Source organism: Empidonax traillii, unplaced genomic scaffold (assembly GCF_003031625.1).
Source record: "Empidonax traillii isolate 1590-97213 ecotype Southwest subspecies unplaced genomic scaffold, ASM303162v1 scaffold331:size1191723, whole genome shotgun sequence".
NCBI classification, from domain to species: Eukaryota; Metazoa; Chordata; class Aves; order Passeriformes; family Tyrannidae; genus Empidonax; species Empidonax traillii.
In genome coordinates, this window is record NW_020955524.1 from 350,248 (window position 1) to 369,590 (window position 19,343).

Here is a 19,343-nt window from a genome sequence, read left to right on the forward strand (position 1 = left end):
TATGTGTGACCAGAGAATCAATCATTCCGTGTTCCGAGTTCTTTCTCTTTAAAACCTGCACACTAATTGCATATCACAGAGAAATCTTTTGTAAACTACAAAAGAACTTTTGTACACTACAGAAGAACAGACCTTTGTGATTTTCTATACTGCCTCAGTAGTAGTAACAATCACTGAGTCAGTCTTGCAGTACTTTGAAGCTGAAACACTGAATATGTTAGGATAATATGGCACCACTCTTAAATATGTGTAGACTTTGACTCTGGGTAAGGACTATTTCTCCTTTTTTTTTTTTTTTTCCCCTCTTCCTCTTTTATGTTTCCTGTGATGGACTATTTCTTATGTAGCTAAAAGGAAAGGAAAATGGTGGGTTGATCAACTTGTAAACCTCAATCGTGAGGTTGTCATTTAGACTATACCTATTTCATTATGTGCATAACAGTAGCTATGCTTCAAATTAAAGAAGATAAATCTAAGGAGAAAATTATTTAAGCCAATGGACAGCTTGGTCAAGAACACAATTATAGGCTCCACTTAAAAATTTACACAGCTAAGTGATACAGCAAAACAGAAATGGAAGGACTGTATTTAAATCAAACTAATTCCAAATCAAACGTGGAATGACCAGATGCAATGGATGTAGGAAGCAGACAGGAGAGGATTAGGTATTAATTACAAATTATGGGAGTAATCTCCTTCCCTTAGAGTCCCCACTCAGAATTATTTCGAGTAATAAGAAAATATATTAAAAATAGCATGGTTTAGTGAGTTAGTGTTTTGTGAACAGTGTTTTGCTACCTCAGTGATGCTGCACACATCCTCAGGCTGTGGAAGCCAGCTAATAGTAACAAAGGCCATATGGAATGTCAGCAGAGGAAAACATACGGAGGAGTTTTTTGCAAATCTCTTAAGGATTTTTATCTCCAGAGAACTGTGCAATGTAATACCTTACTGAACCGGGGTCAAAGAAGGAAAAGACCAACAAACTTTTTTCCTCGTGGAATTAAAAAAAAAACCAAAACACACACAAATCCCCACATGCTGTTTAAAGGGCACTTTAACAAAAAAAAAAAATCCCAACCCTTAGCTTGTAACATTTTCTGGATTCATCTGGTTCCATGTTAGTGAAAGGTATTTATTTTCTTCTTGTTCTTTAGAGTCACAGGCTGGAGTACGATTGTATTAAGGGCAGGAAATGTTTTAGAGATTTCATTTGGAAATTGGCTAGTTTTTAGGACTGCCTCTTTGTTTTAATAGAGGCAGAAAATGATGTTAGAAGACATGATGTTACGAGATTTCTGATCGTCTCTGTGGAGAAATCTGATGGAATTGTCCCTAAAACTCAGGAACATAAAATGACACGGATCATCTACCCTAGCCTGTACCTGCAACCATGTTATATTTGTGACCTATAAAGTCATAGTGTCTTCCTGTAAGGTCTTAATTTTCAGATGTTTTGTTGATGCTACTTTGGTGAGAAAGGTGTTTAAAAACCTGATTTAAACAATGAATTCTTGGCAAAAAATTGTTACGTTTAAAAAAAATTATTTTGTCCCTTGATGTATATACTTTAAATTTTGCATGATTCTTTTCAGCATACTGAAAACCTTCAGAATTTTACCTTCTTGCTTGTAAGAGAGAAAAACTGACAGCCTCCCTATTTTGAATTTGTGTAGTCTGGAGGAATTTCTGTCAGACAGGTTAGCAGGATGTCTGTAAAATCAATTTTGAATGCTAAGCACTGTGTAAATGAACAGACACCCTTTTCATACTTGCATTTTTCTGTATGTGGGCAGCCTTGTTGCATGTCAAATGTAGATTTAATATGAATTACTTCAGTGTTGACAGAAAGGTGTGGATTCCTCCTTCTCCTTTGCATGTGTTTAGCTTGTTTAACAAGATGTTGTTATGATGCATTTCTTGTCTGAAAAGTGGGTTTTGTAATCAGCTTTTTGGCAGTGTAGGCAGGTTTAGTATTCAGTGTAATACCACTTTTTTTTTTTTTTTTGTTTTTGTGTTTTTTTTTTTCCCCCCCCCCCCAGTGGTTACTTTTTAGCCAGAACAGTTTCTTAACTGCCCCAAACATATTCAGTGTGTGATGCACGAGTGTTTTCAAGGTGCAGCATGCATGGAATTGTTTTTGAGTTGCAGCAGTGAACGGAAGGCAGTAAGGAAGGGAAGTGTGGATTGCTTCTGCAGTGGTGTGGGCTCATAGCTGATGATGTCCTTGGTATTTTCAAGGGCTTCTCACTAAGGTATTGGTGAAAGGCCTCAAAGCTCTGACCTTGTGTGTCTGGACCTGTCTCGTGCTGTGAAACACACTCTGTAACCGCTTTTCTTTTGTATTTGAGGTTTTATCATCTTGTTCTCTTTAAGATGGTTTTGAGGTGTCTTCCCCCCCCCCCCCCCCCCCCCGAGATTTTGTTCAGGTGTTGGGCAGTTACTTTCTGTTAATAGAGAGTGATAATTTTTACCTTTCTACTTTCTGTAGTGGAAAGCTGAATGCTGCTGAAAGGTGTCAGCTGAAGAAACTTTAGTTGAAGATCATTCACAAATGGAAGAGCTGCTGCCAGAGCAAACTTTTCCTTGCTGACCTGTTGACATGCTCTAATTGCAGGTAAGATAAGTGTGTGTATGTGTGTTAGTTTAGAGCAGAAGTCTGTTTGCTGAACCGTGAGCTTTCTGTTTGCAATTATTTGGGTGTCAGGTTTGCATTTGTCAGTATTTGCAATTTGCTTGGTATCAGGTCAGTTTTTGTGTTATGGACGCCTGTCCTCTGAAAAGTGGGCTTGAGACTTCAGTCTTATTTAAAATGTCAAATAGAGTCTCCAGTAGCACTGAGTTGCATTTAGACAACGTGGACCTGGAGCGTCCTGTCGGTGTCTGGTGTTTCAGTTCTGTTCGTGTTAATGCCTGTACAGTAGGACAATTGTGTAATATTCCTGTGGCAGCCACAGTAATTGCTTACATGGGAAATGAATATACAGCAATCATCAAATGCACTTTAGCTGTCCCGTAGTGCCCTGTGACTTCTGGAAAATAATATTATGTGACCTGTATACCCCATAAGTCAGCTGACAAGAACTTGACAGCCTGTAGCAGGATTTTCTTGAGTTGGCAAGACTTCTTTTTTTTTTTTTTTTCCCTCAAATATTTCCACGTTGTTTGGACTGTGGGATATGAAATAGTTGAAATGCCTGTCAGATGAAGAATATACGTTTTCTATTTTAATTCTGACTCTTAACAGTTACAATGTAGAATACGAAAAGAGCTGAAGGAGGAAACACTTGTCTTCTCCATCTGAGTTTAAAAATCGAGCACAAAAACTTTGGAAAACCTTTTTCAACAAAAACCTGAAGAAGGGGTAGAGGCTCCTAGACTTTGTTTTGTTACTGGATCATCTTACTTCATGTTACTCTGAAGTGAAACCAGTCAGCTGAGAGATGAAAATTCAGGTGTTTTCCCCGACCTGATCTATAAGCAGGAGTGTCATTTGGTACTTGATGCAACACTGTACATCTGCTTTGTTTTTATTAGATAAGCTGTTTTACAAGGTGAAAAGGGCTGAACACTTAATGAGTCACCCTCCCAAGAGATGCTTATTCTCAGTTTGCGAAAGGGGCTGATGAAAGGGTATGCAGCGGGGTGTGGTCTTCATAGCCTGACTTGGCATCATTTGGGGTGGAGATGTGGGTGTTAACTGCAAGATTGTCATAAGGAAGTTGTGTGCAGGAGAGAAGCCCAAGCTAGCTAGGGAGGGAGCCTGATGTGTGGGTGTGAAATGAGGCTGGGATTAGTATAGACAAGCTTGAAATCATAGAAAATCTGACAGTGTGTTCAGTTTCCAGAGTTGTGTTTGTTGGATCAGGTAAAGCATTCGTACCAGTCAAACAACATTAGAAAGGCAAACAAATATGAAATGATACTTCACAATAACCACTAGTTCCTGGGTTTTATATATCCAAGTTTTCTTTGAAACTGTTTAGAAAAAAATTGAATAGCTGATAGATATTAACTAAATATTAACTGTCTGGTAAACTCTTGTGCCTTGTTTGTTGTTATTAAAATGCCACTTTATGAGAATGAACACCATTTTTCAGAAGCCATTCATATATCGTGTGTCTGATCTTATCCTCTCCTGAAATGATACATAGTCATGCTTCCACCTCCTTTTTGATGCAGTTTGTTGCAATTCTTGAAGCTGATGGGAGACTGTTTTGTCAAGTTGGAAGTGAGGATATTATTCTTCTCATCCTAACCTGTGCTGCTCTGTAACGATTAGGGAGGCATCTGGCTTCTCTTTAACAGCTTGTACAAGTTCCCAAAGTATCATATCAAAGTATCTTCAGGAAACTGAGGGGCTGCAGATACGCTGATGCTTGGCAAGTTAAGTATTTAGAATGTTATTGTTTCCACTCTCTGAAGGAATTAATTGGCAACTCTGACAGGTTTGTAAACCTGTTTTACTAAATGCAAGTATTAAAATGCTTCTGAATGTCAAGCCTTGTCTTAAAAGCTCAGTTAGCAGGGTGTTTCTCCACAAGAACTGCATATTCTCAACACTAATGGCACCATATCCAAAATTTTTTGAGTATCACCTTTTAGCTGTACTGAGCTACAGCTACTCCATGGTTTTCTGGCTGCGTGGAAACAACTTTGGTTGCCAAAGTGATTATTTCTCCATCAGTTGCTGTAGGTGAGAGTTCTTCAGATGATTTGAAGCGTTAGAACTTAATACCTTGCATAAAGACAAGTTTGTTTCTTTCTCCTGTGAGAAGACAAAAGAACAACAGTTGTTAGTTTAAACCAGAGTCCGGTCTCATTCTATAACTTCATTTACAGCAGTGTACAGCTTTCAGTTAGCTGTTTCTTCTTTCCTTGACTTAAAATCTAGCTGTGCTGCTGGAAAAGCAGTACAGTCACTGATGGCAGGCAGTGACCTGAACCAACACAGTGACATGAATTCTTTCTCTGGTTCTCATTTGTTCCTAATCCATGTTAGTTTAACTCACCAACTATACTAGTATGTTTGAGTTCCCCTTAGTTTACCTAACAGTAGTAATGAAAAACAAATTATGGTTTCTTTATGTAAGATCTTTAGTATCTTGTCTAAGATTGTTAAGTATCTGTGATTACCAGCCCTAGTCCCAACTTGTATTAAAGCCTTCATGTTTTTTATCAGAAAATATTAATGCGTCTGAAACAAGTATGTTCTAATAAATTTTTGTTTTCAATTAAACTTTTCTAAGTAAGACTTCCATAGATTCAGGTTGGACTTTCAGAATGAAAGAAGACTCTTAAGTGGATAAAATTGCATTAGTTATATGCAGTATCTTAGGACCATGCTTCCTTTCAGCTGTATTCTTCCTATCTTGTGATGTGGAGTTTGTTTGTTTGTTTGTTTGTTTTTGTTTTGTTTTGTTTTTTTCTTTGGTTTGGTTTGTTTTTTTTCTCTGATGGCAGTTTGTAGGGTTTTGACTTTGTTCTGATTTAAAAAAAAAAGCAGAAAAATTTTCCTCCCCACTCAGGCTTGTGGGGAGGAAAGTGTCTTTTCCGTTTAGCAGTGAGTTTGATCTTAGGAGCAGTCCGGTAAAAACTTGGTTACTGTCAGTTATCTGAAATTAATATTATAGAGGAAGATACCACTCTACTGATGTAGGTAATTTTTAAACTGCCTTGAGCTTCACAAAATATTAATATTAATAGAAAATAGCTATTACATGATTTATATTTTACTCTTTCAAAGGGTTCCTCAGGCCAGTTGCAGGCTACTTCTCATGGCCTTCTTTAGGAGTCAGTGATGTTCTATGAATAATTTAAATGGTTCTTATTTCTAATCTTTCATCACTATATACTAGCATACAAATTTGCTCTCGCTGTGATGCTGAGGGAGAGATCTGTAGGGGACACATCTGCCTGGCTGTTTGCAGAAGTATAAAGATGTATACTTTGCTTTCATAGCACATAAGGCTCTTGCTCTTCCTCAGCTCAAGATAAACAAGGAAAAAGCTTTTGTATATATCACATCATGTGAGGTATTCTTCGCAGAGTTTCAGGGTATGTCATAAAGAATGTTTAGTCCAACATCCTGACTTACTTGTCATTGCTTGTGTCTTGAGTTCAATCAGGCAAATGCGTATTTTGCCCTGAAGAGTGAAGCACAGCGCAGGGAAGTGTTTAATGGCAGGTAGAGGCCACTGGCATGAAGATATAGAAAAGTATGACAGGTTCTCTTGTAATAGTGACAACTATTTTTCTAAACCTTGGTCTTATTGAAATAAAAATAGCAAGTAGTTACTGTTCTAAAATTGGCTACCTTAGTACTGAATCACCTTACTACTGAATCAATGTAAATTGTGCTTGGTAGCAGACGTATGGAACCTAAGGGACTTTGGAGCCATTCTTAATGAAGGCAATTTGGTAAGCTCGGTGTTAGAAATTAAGAGATTTTATGATAGACTTAAAGAAGCCACAAAAAACAAACCAGAAAAAAAAGGGATTATGTTTTTATAATAAAACTGAACATTATCAACATAACAGTTTTATGTTTATTTTGGAGGAAAAAAACACCATTGTGAGGGCAGTTAACTTAGAAGGAAAAAATAATGTTAATACAAAATAAAATTGTAGAACAAAGTCTTGAAGGATTAAATTCTCAGTTGACACATTTTTCTGTGCATCATTGTTCAGTACATCCCAACATTTTTTAAAACAAAAAGCATTTTAGCATAAAGCTAGTGTGGATTAGTTAATTTGTTTATTATAATTTTCAAAATATAAACTTGGGATAAATGGAAGAGAAGAAGAGTAATATATATTGCTAATATATAGGCCTGTAAGAACGGATTGAATTGGAACGCTAAATGTTCATTAGGTTTTTGTTTTGTATTTGCAATGCTAAAATCTGCTGGGCTGAAATATATCATAGAAACCTCTCTGTAGCTGTTGTCAGACAAGCTTCTTGTTCATCAGACAAGCAGTGGAGATAATGAAGGTCAATGTATTTGTTGTATATGGAGCAGTGGGGATTGCTGAGGGTTTTCAAGCTGAGCTGTTCTCACTATAGGATTTGATGGAAGAGAAGGAGTCAGGAGAATATGTGCACCATCCCAGGTGTGTGGTGATGTCTCTGGCCATGTGCACTCCATGGGCTTATTTAATAGTCTCTTGATTCTGTAAATTCAGTGGGTTTTGTCTTTTTCTTTTAAATAGTTTAAAAAATCATGTATGCCTTTGGTAACTGTCATGGTCTGTAACAATGAGTTCTGTAATTTGTCACAAATTAGCACATGTGCAGGAGCAGAGATGGGAAGAAGAGTTACCCAGAGGGAGGAGGATGTAGCATACAAGTTCTGGGTGTCTAAATCATGTATTGGGTACTAATATTAATTTTTTTAAGGACTCTGTCTGTGTTTATTGAATGTTTCAGAGCTATGAATGTACATTGTCATTCATCGCTCTGGTTTCCTGAGAATTTTTTTTAAAACTCTGGTTTGCTACAAATAGAATTGGATTATAATGAAAAAATAATCTGTCACCTAATTCGAGGGTACTGTTGGGCTTTTTAAAGCAGCATTTGTGGCCTTTGTTTCATATTAAGTTCAAGGTTGTAAAATGTAAATTGAATATTTCTGATGTAAGTCTTTTAAAACAAAGATCTGTACTATGTAAGTATAACATTATTGGGAAGGAATTTTGGATAAACTTTTTTGCTACCCACATTAGATTAATGAGATTTTTCTGGCAGTGCTTGAGGTTTAAAGTGAAGAAGTTGACTGGGTAGTAAAGTAACTGATCCCGTGTCCATGTGCACACTCAAGTCTGCAAAATGCAAGCTAAGCAGAATACTTATTTCATCCTAGTTTGTGGCTCTGTTAAATAAAATAAACTGTAACTTAACCAAGAAAAGGTGGAAGTGATTATATTAATATAATGCATTCCTGAAAGGCACTGGTTACTGAAACTAACATGTAGTTTGGAAAATGATTTATTGTAGTATTCTTTTTATGTCCATTGAAAGCTTCCCCTTTCCTCCAGTAAAGTGCTGCAGTGTATTTTATATCCAGGCTGTTTTGGTGTAATCTCTTGCCATGTATTCCAGAGGTGTGCAGCTGACTAGGCTCAGGTTTTGAAATTTTTTTTTTTTTTTCAAAGCTTGAACAGAAACTGCTTTATGAAACACATGGGGGTTTTGCCTCTCTTTAGTAGGAACCTCATATTCAAGAGGAAGGGAAAATGTTTCTCTGGATTCTAGGTGTGGCAAAGACTCAGCGCGTGACAGTATGTGAATGTATTTTGGTTGAATCTTTTTCTAAAGGGAAAATCTTTGGTGACTGCCCTACCACAGAAGGAGGCTGACCTGAGACCATATTGCAACTTTCACCAAAAGTCAATGTTGTAGATAAAATTACTGTAACTCATTGACTTGATTTGCATTACTCTGAGATTTCCGTTACTAGCTTCAATATTTTGTTTCAGTGAAGAGATGTTGGTGTTTGTCAGTTTAAGCACTGTAACAATTAAAATCTGATTGCTTTCTGAAGCAGTTTGGGATCCTTCAGATATAAAAAGGGATACTAGAAAATAACTTGGTCTAAGTACCACTTAATATTGATTTTCTTCAACAGCATTTTTCTCACTTCATAGCTGTTGTTCACACTTAATGGCTACCCAGTTATAGTGAGAAGACATGGAACAACATCACTAGAAACCGCCCACCCCACAACTCTATATCAGGATGTTGATATTTAATCATTCCTAGTTTTTCTGCTTGTTTTTATGTCCTAACGAGCTTTGCTTGAGTTGAGAGTTTGTTCTCCCTGCTCTGAAATTACTCTGCAGATCTGTAAAATGTTGCAGATTCTCAACGGCCTTGTGCAAAATACACCTTCTACACACCAGCAACAGAGTAGTACTGTTGTAGGGTGTGCTGGAGAGGAGCCTTCTTTTCAACCTCATGACATCGTTGTTCAGGTATACCCTTGAGCAACCAGTTGCATTTGAAGACACTGTGTTAATGAAGCTTTTGCATGTGAACTCAGTAACTTTTAACATTTAACTTGCAGTACAGTCTTTAAAGATCTAATTACTTATGTTGCAATTTAAAAAACAGACTCATAAAACATTCTGACAGTAATCTCATTCTGTGGGTGATTCTAGTGAGTAAGTAGCCTACAATATGATACTGGGCAAAAAAATGCGTGGACTGATATTTCACTGCTTTGGAAATGTCATAGTATCTTCACTGAATGTAAGAGAATGTTAAAAAGCCAGAGCCTCATCAATTTATGAAGGATTATAAATTATGATAACAGATGAAGGGGACTTGATAACCAAGGAAATCTTTCAGCTCCAAGTCCTAATGAAGGTCATGACATGGAGAAAAAACTTATAAAAGCCAAAGTAATTGGAATATTTCTCTTCTGAAAACAGCTTAAAAACTTAAGCATAACTTTTTTCTATTTATAAATGGCAAGACAGAAACTTTATTTTGCTGTTAAGAAGGTAATGGTAGATATAATCCCACGAGGAAGTCAAAAAAGTATTATGCCTAAGAGGAACAACTTCCTTTCCTGCTTCTCTCCTTATTTTAAGGCTGTAACATTATCTCTGTTTTCCAAACTGTCAGCTGTACAGCAAAGGGCCTTTTAAGGAGGGAACTAACATCTTTTTATTGGTGCCATGGTAGATGCATTTTGGAATCAGTTCCGTCCATACCAAGGATCTTTGAGGGTGGGACAGAATAGATGAGAAGTTGCTATATCCGCTGTTACTTTTCTGGCCAAATAGGGCCAGGCACAGCCCTACTTTTAGCTACTAGGATGGGTGAGATGCAAACAAATCTGCTGGCCTCCAAGGGTCATGTTCAGCTTGGAATTGGCTAAATGCAGAGTTGAAGGCTTAATTTTGGAAAAATAAAACAGGAAGGCAGTCTTTGAGAAACAGAATTCTTTTAGTTCCAGAGAAAAGGATGTGAAAAGTTTACTTTAAAAAATCAGGGATTTTTAGTAATTTATTTTCAAAAAGAGATTATTTTGGGGTAATGTTTTGAATAGTGATCATGTTCAGTAGAGCTTTTTGTCCAGTTCTGCAAGCATTTCATATTATGCTTCCTTACATCTCCTTTATCAGTTTGCATCCCTTACCAGGGGCACAGTTGCTGCCAGGCCAGGGAATATTTTTCTTGCATTTGGTCAGTTCAGAATGAGACCTGGAATCTGGTGTTTCCTGACATTTTGAACATGTTTGCTGCTAGTAAATTTGAATTATTTTAATATTATTACAGAAGAACTAATATATTATCAGTTACTGGCTGTAAATCTTCAGAATTTGACTTGCTGGCTCTAAATAATCAGTTATGGTAATAAAAATTGGGGAATAATTCTAGGAGCAGCAGGGCTGATAATCTCTGTACAAGGTGGAAGCTGCACAGCACCCTCAGCGGCTGTTCCCAGTTTGCAGTGATGGAAGCTTTCTCCCTTCTGTTTTAGTCTTGCTAGAGCTGTTGTTAAACTGATTTGATTTGTTATCCGAACAGAAAGTACAGAATAAATGTGCTAGGCATGTGAGACAAGGGATAGGACATCATTCTCTTGGGAACTGTGAACTGTTCTGCTGGTTCACTGCATCTTTTGGAGCAATGCTTTTAGTAAAAAGCTTACCAGGATCTCTCTAGGCAACTGTTTTGTCCTAGAAGGATAGAACTAAAATTAAGATGAACTGCTAATCTCTGAGTATTAAAATTCATAGCCTAGAAAGCTTTGTTGTCTCTTAAAATGTAAGACCGCAACTGGATTCTGTTTTATTTTCTTCGGTAAATCTACCTTAATTTCACTGAAAGTCAACCTAGCAGGCAGCTGGAGAGAAAAATTCAGGCTGTTTAATGAGGCACCGTTGAAGAAATCCAGTGAGACAAACTAAGATGAATGAACATGTGGGAAGCAACTACAGTCAAAGAGAATAATATGCTGCATTTTGAGAAATATAAACAAGTAGGAGGGTGGCAATAAAGTGCTTGCACAGAGTAAGCCAATTGCCTAGAGCTGGGTACACAACAGTAGTTAATCTGGGAGATGAAGCTATTGTCCCATTGCACTGCTTTCTTAAAAGAAACCAGAAGAACTTGTCTGGCACTTTTGACAGGCAAGGCAGCATCTGAATCAGTATCATGAATGACCCTGTTCAGAAATTGTTGCTTTTCCTGAAACTGGAGGGGGGAAAGGGGGGCCAAAACAGAACAAAAAACCCTCAACCAAACAACTGAAAACCCACCCCAAATAAACAAACAAACAAACCCCAACAAACCCCAAAACCATACCAAAACCAACAAACCCTGAGCAGAGTTACTGATTCTCTTCTGTGAATGCTTTGTTTTTTTCTTTTATAATGGAAATTTTTTGGTTGTCTGCATAATTATCTTAAAAATATGTACTCCAGAAAAACATTTGAACCAGTATAGGGCAGTGTATCTTAAACCTATGTCTTCTAAAATGCCAGGTGGGGAGCTCATGTACGTGCTTCTGTGTTTTTAAAAGTATTTGTTCTTCTTTTTGTATTGACTAGCATGTTAAAAATAATAGACAATGTACTCTGTCAGCATGTTTCATTTACCATGTCACTATTAACTTCCAAAAAAGTTCTTAAGTGTTGTCAAAGCATTATGGGCTTTGAATCTAATTGAGACAAGCCTGGTGCTGGATACTTCTGGAGGAGGACATAGCCCCCCCAGCGCTTTTCTCCTATCAAATTAGAGAATTTGTGTTGAGTGATATTTTTTTTTACATCTTTGTTTTCAAACCTGTATGGTGTGCCATCTTAGTTCAGCCTCTTAACAAAATGTGCTGTAGTAGCATACAAAAGCAGTAAGCATCTCATGATGGAGAATAATTGTCTTCGAATTATCTATAGGGGAGTGGTTGGAACAAATGATCCCTGCAAATGGGATTCCCTCTTACCTCAGTGATGAGTGAGATGTTCCACAAGCTTCCCTCCGCTCAGCATGCTCACAGCTTGAACAGAGAGGGGAAAGATATGATGTTATTTGTGCAGGTGACAGCTTCTACACCTCCAAATTGCAACCCATGTGAATATTAAGCATTTTATACAAAGGGTTACCCAATCTGTGATCTTCCAATCACCTTCTTTTTAAAAGAGATCAGTTGTACATTTCCCATCTCCTAGACTGTTTGAGCAAGCATCCATTAAAGGCCTAAGTGTTAAGAAGTTTTTAAAGACCTCTTTTTGTTTGAGTCAGGAGAGCAGCTGTTAGGTAAATGCACACCTGTCCTGGTTAAATTTTTTATTTGCCACAAATTTGACTCTACATCCTTCCCTGACCCTGACTCCTGCTCAGTTAATAGCAGGAGAGTATTCCCAGAAAAGGAATCTGTCCCTGGGGATGTGCTGTGTTTGTTTGTGGAATATAGATAATTATTTTCTTGCTCATACACTTATCTTTATGCTCAAAGTGCTCTTTAAGCTGCTTGTACTCCTGAGTGTCACTATTTTTTATCTATCACCATTTTCTTTCCATTCATCTATCACCATTCTATTTCCATTCATTTATCTCCATCTATCTTCATGATGCATAGCATGGATAGATGACAGAAAGATTGAAAATATATCTTGGGTTTATAGAAAGAAGACATTTTTTTTGCAGTGTGATAAAAATGCCTCTGACTTACTGTGCTTATACTAACATCTCTGTGTATTTCAATTTTTATTTTGGTTTCTTGCTTATTAGTTTTGGTGAGAAAATCACTCACAGCTCATCCCATCTGTATCTGGGATTCAAGGACTTATGCACTTTACTTTTCATTAAACTGCATACATGATTTTGACTTATGGATGATAGAAAATGAAAGGTGAAATGAAATGGCTACGGAGCTTTTAGAACTGAATAATTCCCCAACCAAGTTATGCAGTTACTTCAAGTGAAAAATTAACAACCTACTGGGCTTGGCATTTTAATAATGCATAGTTAGCTGGGCCTATGTCTGGGAGTTTTGTTTATTTGCTTTTTATTCTGTTGGGATTTGGGTTTTTTTGTGCGTGTGTTTTGACACATAAAGAATCAAGGCCATAAATGCCATCAGGTTTATTTAATGCATATGTAATTGTTAAATTTTTTTTTTTAATAGCAAGATTCTGCATCTGAAACTGTAATTTTTATGTTCAAGGTGTAGAGATCAAGGACTTGATATGCTTTAGGTAAGGCACCTGTGGGGTTTGAACATGAATTTAGAAATGCTTTCTGAGTAAATCTGCCTCTGTATGAAGTATGCAGCAGCTCAACTCCTAACAGCAACACATACTGGCTTGTATATATATTGCCATGTATGTACTTTGTGCTTGTATATGTATCTTTTGGCTTCCATTTTTGTGTTTGCCTGGGAAACAAAAAAGCTTGGTTTTGTTTCCTTCAGTTCTGCTGTTTCTACCTTGCTCCGTTTACTCTGTTCTGATAAACCAAATGCTGTGCTGCAGGAATGGTACTGGAAGTGGAGGGAGAGATGACAGACACTGGTCTGTTAAGTAGCCCTTGCCTACCTGCATCTATCCTTTTTCTGTGCACTTACCTCTAATTTTTCTTCTCTCTTGCTTTGTTGTCCCATTTATTTCTGTAGCTCTTCTTCCTCTGCCAGCCATTGAAGATCATGGGTCGTAATTCTAGTTCTTCTGAACTGGGCAGTGACAATAACTAAAGGATGGTAGCGGCTATTATACTGTCTTAATTCTGCACTGCCTGGAGCTCCTGTGGTAAAAGTGTCCATGAACACACAGAGCAGGCATTCAAACTGAGCAGTTTGACACAAAAGTTTGGTTTTGTGCAAAAACAACGTACTTGTGCTTGGGATTGCCCCGAACCAGGTGCAGGACCTTGCAGTTCTTTGGATATTTAAGTTCGTTTGAGAACTGTTTTACTGATACAAAGAAAGCTGGTAGGAGTTTTGCACTGTGTAATACATATTATAATAAAACGGTGTAGTAAGCTTGGTAAAATCATGTTTAAAACAGTGTTAATCTAATTTTGGAGTGAAGAGGAGCCTTTTGTTCTTCTGCTTTCCTGCTTGGAATGCTTGTTCTACTCTTGCATCAGGTTAAGTAGGTTAAGTGAAAGGGAATTTGGGGTGAACAGCACAGATTTTTATTTTTTTCTTCTTATGAGTAGAATTAGGAAGTAGAGTCTAGATAAAGGTTATATTTGTTAGGCAGTCTGTTCAGGTCCTCATGGATTTATCCATTCAATTTCTGCTTTCCTTTGTTGAATCAGAGACATGGTTCTTCTGTTGGTTGACTTCTGTCGTGTCAAAACTTTTACAAATTCTGCATTTATTTTGAATTCATTTCAGACTTTTGAGTTCATGGGTATCCATCAGGAGGAGGCCTCTCTTATTTTAGCTAAAAAACTTTAGATAGCTGCTGCCCCTTGCTTTACTGAGCTTCTGGTATTACCCTATCCCAGTGGCCCTGGTGCCAACTGTGACTGGGGTTTTGGGGCATGTGTGTTTATGTTCGGGGAGGAGGGGGAAAAGCTTGATTAGTTCTGTCTGGTCTGTTTCTTTACTCACTTCGTTTGATTGTACCAATTTTATTTTTATCATTCACACAATACTTTCAGCAATTTGGCAGGTTGTCTGTGGGAGATCAGCTGACACCAAAGGACTGAATAATTAAAAGCATTATTCTAGTTTTGCAGGAATTACTGTAAGGAAATTGCCCTGATCATTGGGCCGGGCCCAGGAGTGGTGGTGAGTGGTGTTACATCCAGTTGGTGGCTGGTCACTAGGGAGGTTCCCCAGTTCAGTATTAGGGCCAGCCCTCATTAATGGCTTTATGGATGATCTGAATGAGGGGATTGAGTGCACCCTCAGTCAGTTTGCAGATGAAACTAAGCTGGGCAGGAGTGTTAATTTGCTGGAGGGTAGGAAGCCTCTACAAAGGGATCTGGATGGGCTGTGAATCCATGGGCCAAGGCCAACGGTATGAGGTTCAACAAGGCCAAGAGCTGGCCCTTGGGTCACAACAACCCAGGGCATATGGCTATAGGCGAGGGAAGAGTGGCTGGAAAATAGCCCAGCAGAAAAGGATCTGGGGGTGCTGATCAAGAACCATTTAACATGAGCCAGCAGTGTGCCCAGGTGACCAAGAAGGCCAATGGCATTCTGGCTTGGATCAGAAACGATGTGGCCAGCAGGACCAAGGCAATGGTTCTTCCTTGTACGCGGCCCTAGTGAGGCTGCACCTCAAGAACGGTGTTCAGTTCTGGGCCCCTCACTGCAAGAAAGACATTGATGTGCTGGAGCACGTCCAGAGAAGGGCAAAAGAACTCGTGAAGGATCTTGAGAGTAAGTCCTATGAGGCACAGCTGAGGGAGCTGGGAGTGTTTAGCCTGGAGAAAGGGAGGCTCAGGGGTGACCTTATCACTCTCTACAACCTCTGAAAGGAGACTGTAACCAGGTGGGGTCGGCCTCTTCTCCCAGGCAGTTAGTGACAGGACAAGAGGAAATGGCCTCAGGCTGTGCCAGGAAAAGATCAGGATGGGCATCGGGAAGAATTTCTTTACTAAAAGGGTGGTTAAGCATTGGAACAGGCTGCACAGGGAGGTGGTGGAGTCACCACCCCTGGGAGTGTTCAAGAAATGACTGAAATGACTGGCACTTGGTGTTATGTTTTAGGTGACACGGTGTTTGGTCAAAGGTTGAACTCGATGATCTTGGAGGTCTTTTTGATTGTTCTAAGTAGTTTTGAAAGTGTGGGAGAAATGCAGAGCTACAAGTAAATCATGGCTTAAAAGAGGATCTCAGTGGTGTGCAGAGTATGTCTTCCTTAATCCTGTTTGATGTGTCTGAACTTGAAGCTTCTGTCAGAGAACATGGCATTGGTACTTTTTCATTGTGGGGGCACAAGGGAAGGGGAAAAGGGCATATAGTTCATTGCTCTAGGGAGTTGTTTGAGTTGTTGTGGTATGCAAAGTGGGAAAAGACTGTATTCCTTTTAAAGTCCTGAGCTTGAGGCAGTAATACTAAGCTTTACCTCTTGAGTCTCCCTGCTATGTATAAAAGCATTTGCTGGTGTGACAGCTAACCCTGACAAAGGGCTCCATTTCCATCCTGGCTGAGAAGGAGAGTGGAATTTGGAAGGAGTCTTTCTGGATTAGGAAAAATAAAAGCAGCTCTCACTCTCCAGCTATAGCTATAGAGTCTTTGCTGTGGTTGTTTGCCATGGATTTTGATGAGTCATCTGAACACTTAGGATGTTCTTGCTACTTGTATTTAGCAGATACTGCAACACCTTGAAAACCAACAAAATCTCAGTATCAGCTCTTAACTCTCTTTGTATGAAGTTGTTTGGTTTTTTTGCAAGGTGCTCTGCAGATCTGGGATTTTGGTAATGTGCTGGTTTGAGCTCAGATAGAGTTAGTTTTCTTAAAAAATTAAAATTGGGTACACATACAAATTTTTAGCTATCCACGTTAATTTACCTGTTTATGTGTGTGATAGGTCTATTTACAATTGTCATGCAAAAGCCTTATAGTGGGTGAGATTTTATTGTATATACAGAGTAAAAAAAGGTTCTGATTTGACTCATCTTTTATACAATAAAAACATTTTGCTGTAAAGTCATAAAGATAAGTGATACTGAAATTTCATACTTTGCTTTTCTTCTGAACCTGCTACTCTGTGTACTAGTTAAGAGAGCTCAAGTAGCAGTTACATTTGATCACTGGGAAAACCTTAAAAAAATCTTGTTTATTGTGCAATATGCTTTATGTCAGATTATAAAATTTCACAATTTATAATGTGCAAAATGTTCATAATCCATATTGACTATACATGTGTAATGTCAGCTCACAGTTGTATGTCCTCATATTATCTGAACTGTGAACTAACAATGCTGTACATCCGAAAATAATTCAGGCGTGCTGGGAGTTGGCATGGCGTGGCACAGCACTACAAAAAAATCTGTCTTTAATGTTTCACAAGTCACTGCAGCTCACAGCAACCAGTTTTGCCTGACAAGAACTCAACTTAAGGAACAGTTGTTGTATAGAACCATCTTGGAGATGTGTTCCTGGAATGGGAAGCACTGAGAGAGGCTCAGCACAGAGGTGCCCATTCTGCCTGAATTCAGCTCAGCTTCATCTGCAGTCATTATTAGCTCTCGTTCTGCTGTGTGTAAGCTGATACCACCTTAAACTTCCTTAATACTAGGTTTTGGTAAGATTTAATTTAGCATACTGTAGCACTGTGCATAGCACATGCAGAAAACATCTGAGAGGTAAAGGACTGTTGGAGCCAAGTGGTTTGTGTTGCTGCTACTTGAATTGTTCTGTAGAAGGCAGTTTGGATTCAGTGGTGGTGGTGCTGAGCCAAACCTAATGAAATTCAGCCAGTATTTGTGTGGATTGCCGTTACTTTTTGGACTCATCTACTCACTGTTGGCTTGAAAACAGAACACAGGTTTTGTGTTTAGAATTAGTTGTGGTTTATGGAGCAGGACTGAGTTCTAGTGCTCTCAGTTATAAGCTTGAAAGGTGGGAGTTGTGAGAGAAAATTGAACCTAAACGGATTTTAAGGTTAGTGTTTGGATACCTCTATTATTTACTTAGTCTTTCTTATCTATAATTGTCAAGGCTTATATCAGCCACTTTATCTGGGTGCTCAATTGTCATAGAAACATTTCAAGTATTAGTGCACATTTTAAATTATTCCAGCAAACCAAGCAGATATCCCCACTGACTCCACTGCAAACATGCTTTAAGGTGCTGAATACTTGAAGGTGACTTCCTATTTCCAGATTGCACTTCCTCAGCAAGGTGATTTGTAACATGTAAATGTAATTGATAGCTCTGGCTGGAATCTGGAGGCTTTGCATAATTCTATTCCTTGCTGCTAATTAGTCCACTAGTCAGTTACTTCTCATACGATCCTTTATATATTGACAGTCTTAAAAGCAGTATTCATCTTATAGAGATAATGGATAATTCTCCACAAACAGCAGACATTCTGTTAATCTCACCATCTCAAGTGGCATACTGAGTGGAGACTCAATATAGAAATTCACAACCTAAGTACTTTTGGGAGATGACCTGACTTTTGTAGATAGTAACTTTTTGGTGTTTAACTTTTTGGAGGATCAACTCGGTTCTTAAATAATTCTTAAATAAAATAACTTGCTTAAGAAAAGCAGGCTCTTGTTATTGAGGCAGTATTCTCTCTGGAGAACAGCCCAAACACTTGAATATTTTGAAAACTATCTCTCAAGATCAAATTCCACATAAGTATCTGTCATGGTAATCTGTCGGTTTGAGACTGGATTTGATTGTTGCCCGTACCATGAAAATGTCTTTAAGTAGGACTTTGTGTCATTTCCATGCAAGTGAATAATAAGGGTTTATGCCAGACTTATTTTCATAAAAATTTAGTAGAAGAAATTATTTAAAGCATTCTCTTGCATTGAAATAATGTAAATTGAGCCCATGAAGAATTAAAAAGATCAGAGAGAACTGGAGTTGGTTAGAGCTGGGCTGGGTTAATTTTGTGCCTGGATCTTTGTGCTATGCCTCTTTGGTTGTTTCTTTGCTACTTTGAATTCAAAGAGAGACTTCTTTTGTGCCTAATAAAAGAAGGGACTATAGCTGATAAAAATTAGGAAGAAATCCATCTGGTCACAAGAGTTGACCTGAGCTGTCCCTTTGTTTTCTTGATCTGTCATTGATTCTGCCATTCCGTATGATGAGTGGAAAATATCCATAGTGCAGGAAGTGCTTGAAGTTTCCAAAAGCTTTAACTCAGGTTGAAGATAGTGGGTTACACAAACCATTCCCTGCCATCATCTGCTGCTTGGAGGACATGTCAGACCATCACCCAAAGTACTGCACCTCTCTCCTAACTAGAAATCTGTTGACTGTTGAAGAACAACAGCTTTCTGAGGGTGTGCCATGGTTGTTTCTGAATATTTTATGTGCACTAGCTCCTGTAATCCCACAATGTAGAATAATATTTTGGCAATATAAGATGCAAATTAAACAAATTTAATGAGTATCCAAAAATGTAATTTGGGAAGCAGCTAATATCTCAGTTTGTTCTGACCACAGCGGATCGGCCTTATGTCCCATAAGTGAGGTTGTTGCTTTGCACAGGGATGCGAGTGTGGATGTGTGTTTTAGATGAAAATTTTCAAGGTGTGTTGTTCTGCTACTGGCTGGAGCCTTTCTCTGTGCCTCTCTGCTTATTTTTTTCAATACTGGTGCTGTTGGGTTTTTTTCAGGGCAATAAATATAGCTGTCTAACCTTCAGTTTTTCAGCGCGTACTCTGCTCTTAATGAATGTGATCATTTA

General features: G+C 38.3%; 1 protein-coding gene across 5 annotated transcripts in view; it reads left to right on the forward strand.

Moving 5' to 3' along the window:
* Window positions 1-19,343, forward strand: part of FAM160A1 (family with sequence similarity 160 member A1) — a 90,760-nt gene that overhangs the window by 16,394 nt on the left and 55,023 nt on the right. For 3 of the 5 annotated variants that reach the window (XM_027891825.1, XM_027891824.1, XM_027891823.1), the window contains one exon: window positions 2,492-2,617. The exons of the other annotated variants lie outside the window; for them this stretch is intronic. The gene's annotated coding sequence lies outside the window, so the exon portion shown is untranslated. The remainder of the gene's footprint in view (window positions 1-2,491; window positions 2,618-19,343) is intronic. 5 annotated transcript variants of the gene reach the window in all.